The following is a 3743-nucleotide window of genomic DNA, read 5'->3' on the forward strand; positions in this document are numbered from 1 at the left end:
GGGAAAATGGGTTCTGTCATTAAGCAGTGCTGAGTAAAGACGGGCTCTTCAATTTCCCGTTTCTCATTTCCTTATCCATAATACTTGAAACCGGAGATCTAAGTGTCTAAATCATTTATTTTTACCTTGTTTTGATAAAACACCATGGCAAGGTGACTTACAGACGAGTTTATTCGGGTTTATGGTTCCAGAGGGTTAGATCTATTGTGGTAGGCACAGCGGCTGCCTTAGTGAGCTGGGCGCATTTCACCATAAGCACGAGGCAGAAAGAGGGCAGGGAGAGTGGCACACAGCTTTTGAACCTCCAAGCCCAGCCACCTCTTCTGTCAAGGTCACACTTGAACCTGCTCAAACAGCACCAACTGGGGGCTAAAAATTCAAACATCTGAGCCTATGGGGACACACTCAGTCAAACCACCACGGTGCTATACCTGGTCCAATCAACTGTTCAACGTGAGTCTCCCCAGGTGTGACATAATCGTTGAGGATGCCTGTGGGAAATGAGCAGCTTCAGGTCACTGTGGTATCACCGCCAGGGCGTACAGACCTGCAGTGTTGATATGTTTGTTATAAGACATCGCAGGAGGAGGGTTTCTGCAAGGAGAGACTCCCAACATAACCCGTGTCACACACGAAGTGAGTGGTGGACTTTTTCTATTGTGCATCGATTTTCAGCGCAGCTCTTAAGAGCTGGGCACTCTCTTCACTGAAGGAGAAGGACTGGCTCTCTGGGTGAACACGCTGTGTGTTCCCCTCCCCCGCCCCTCGATCCTACGGAGTAATATTGAGGTTCTTGGTGTAGCTGATGACGTTAGTTCTTATTGGATGCCATGCTGGGCGCATAATTCCTGACACAATGGAAGGGATGGAAACACCCATCTTGCTGCCCCCTCCCCACTTTGCCACCCCTTCCTTTTTGACTCAGCAGGGATTCGGCAACGCTTACTGGCTTGGTTGGGATTTCTTTAGCTGTGATTAAAACACTGACCAAAGCAAGCAGGAAGGAAAGGGTTTATTTGACTTACATCTGCACACCCAGCCCATCACTGAAGGGAGTCAGGACAGGAGCTCAAACAGGGCAGGAACCTGGAGGCGGGAGCTGGTGCAGAGGCCATGGAGGGGGCTGCTGACTGGCTCACTCTCTAGGACTTGCGCAGCCTGCTTTCTTACAACACCCAGGACTATCAGACCAGGTGTGGTCCTATCCATAATGGGCTGAGCCCTTGCCCATCAATCAGTGATTTAAAGACTGCTCACATACGTGCCTACAGCCCAGTCTTATAGAGGCATTTCCTCTGTGGGCGTTTCCTTCTCTCAGGTGACTCTAGCCTGTGTCACGGTGACATCACATGAGCCAGCACACTGTCCATCACGGAAGGACAGATACGAGCTCTGACACATTGAATTTTCATTATTGGAAAACACTCCACCCCGCTTTGGCAGAAGGTAGCAAAGTGCACAGACCAGGCAGGAACTGTGCCATGGCATTTGAAAGACAGACGAACAAGGGTGAATGAGACCTGCTTGCTCTCTGACTCTCTACCTTACAACCTCCATCATAGTGTGGGAGACACAGAAAAGGAGATAGCAGAATTAACAGGTGGAAACTCAAAGCCGACTTCTTGCTTTGGTTTCAATATGTTTCCCAAAAGTTCAAAAGGTAACGGACTTTCTGGTTTTCAGATCCACAAGCAACACAAAACAGAACAACTTATTTATAAAATATCCGGTTTGTGTTATCCAGCTAAAACCCCCTGCCCGCGACAGCACGCTTCTCTTCTTCTCTTCCTCTCTGCTGCCATCCCCAGCCTTCTGGTTCAGAAACAGGATCACAGTCTGACTAAAAGCATTTGACAGGCAGCTATCCCTGAGGCCGGCCGGGCTTGCCCAGCTCTACATTAACCATGAGTCTCAAAGAAGCCTCCACACACAGACAGCCTCGCTAATCCTCACCCCCAGGACCTCCCTCACGGCCCTCCCAGCGTGGTTATCAGTCAGTAACTGTGTGCTTCCTTTGTACAGATATCATATGTCCTCATAGGTGTGCTTTTATCTAATTCTGCAGTAGAACACACACACACAACTGCACAATTCTTAAAACTGTAGCTGGGTATGGTGGCTTATGCCTGTAATCCCAGTGTTTAGGAAGTAGAGATAGGAGTATCAGGTGTTTAAGGCCATACTGGGCTACGTCTGGAGTTCAGTGCCATCCTGGGTTACAGGAAACCCCAAACCAACGCTGTTGTAGGAATTTGATCACACTGTGAACCCGAGATTGTGTTATTTACTGGAAAACCCTGTTTCTAGCTGTGGTGTGGCTCAGCCCTAGCACACACCTTTAATCTGAGACAGGAATAAAGTTGACCTCAGGTCAAGGGGCGGAGCAAGCAACCAGTTGACAGGAAGTGAACATAGGAAAAACATAAAGTGAAAGGAAGACTCACAGGATGTAGAAGGGAGGGGCATTGAGTTTGGGGGGCTTTTGAGATGACAGAGAAGAGGAGCTTCCTTTCTGGGATGTCGGCAGAGTGGGAAGGTCAGCAGGGTGCTTTCTCTGCCTCCAGGAGCTTGACAACCTGCATCCCTAGGACTCGAACGGTGGGAGGAGCCTCCCTAAAGTCATCTTTGCGCCTCCTCCCGTGTGCACCGCGCGCGCACACGCACTCCATAAATGAAGGCAGTTTTTAATTTTTTCAAAAGTGTGGGTCGGAGGTGGCAGGTCGGGATCCTCTCACTCTATGGGATGTTTAGCAGCTTCATCCTGAGGCTGTACACAGCAGTTCTCCTTGGTGTGTGTGACTCATTTATATGATTTCGTATGAACGTACCGCCACGTATTTCTCCATTTTATTGTTGGCCATCTGCGTGTGTCTGGTTGAAGCTTTTTGTGGCTAACGCTACTAGAATCTTTTAATGTTTGTGTATTTTGCGGGCAGAGATGTCTGTGCACCATAGGTGTGTGGCAGTGGAGGTCTGAGGAGGACAGGAGATCCCTGCAGCTGGAGTCTCAGACCGTCCTGACAGCCACGTGAGTGCAGATAATCAAACCTGGTCCTCTGGAAGAAGCAGCCAGTGTTTTATTTATTTATTTATTTTGGGAGACAAGTCTCACGCTTGTGACCTGGACACACTACATGGGCCAAACTTTGAGGGCACGCAGTGCTGCCTCCGCCTCCCGGGGGTCGGGAGCCATCACCTGAGCCCTCAGTGCAGCGCAGATACATTCTGGGTGTGCTTCCTGCCCAGCCGCGAGGTGTGTGCCCACCACGCCGCTGACCCGGAACTCGTATTTGTGTGTGATGACGTAAGGCAGGTGAGTCGACTTTCTCTTCACGTTTTCTAGTGTGAAAATCCAGTTGACCCGTAGTCCTTCTGACATAACTGTCTTTGCGAGCGCAATCTCATTTCTGAGCTTTACTCCACACGTGGCTCTTCTTTTTCAAGATTTTTTTTCTCCCTCTGCTATTCCTTTTCTTAATTTAATTTACCTTTTGGGTCAGGGTCCCACTTTGTACCCCTAGGCGGGCTGGAAGTCCCCGAGAAGACCAGAATGGCCTCGAACTCGCGGAGACCTGCTTGCCTGAGCCTCACCGGCTGAGCTCGGCTTCTGGGTGCAGCCCGCTTGGCGTCCCAGGGCGCTGGGCACCGGATGTGCCCGGGTAAGGCGGGCCTCCCCCGGCGCCTCTGACTACGCCCCCGCCCCGCCCTGTCCCCGCCCCGCCGGAAGGCCACCCGGCCTCCTC

This window comes from Psammomys obesus, unplaced genomic scaffold, assembly GCF_907164565.1.
Source record: "Psammomys obesus unplaced genomic scaffold, mPsaObe1.curated_primary_1811, whole genome shotgun sequence".
Classification (NCBI taxonomy): domain Eukaryota; kingdom Metazoa; phylum Chordata; class Mammalia; order Rodentia; family Muridae; genus Psammomys; species Psammomys obesus.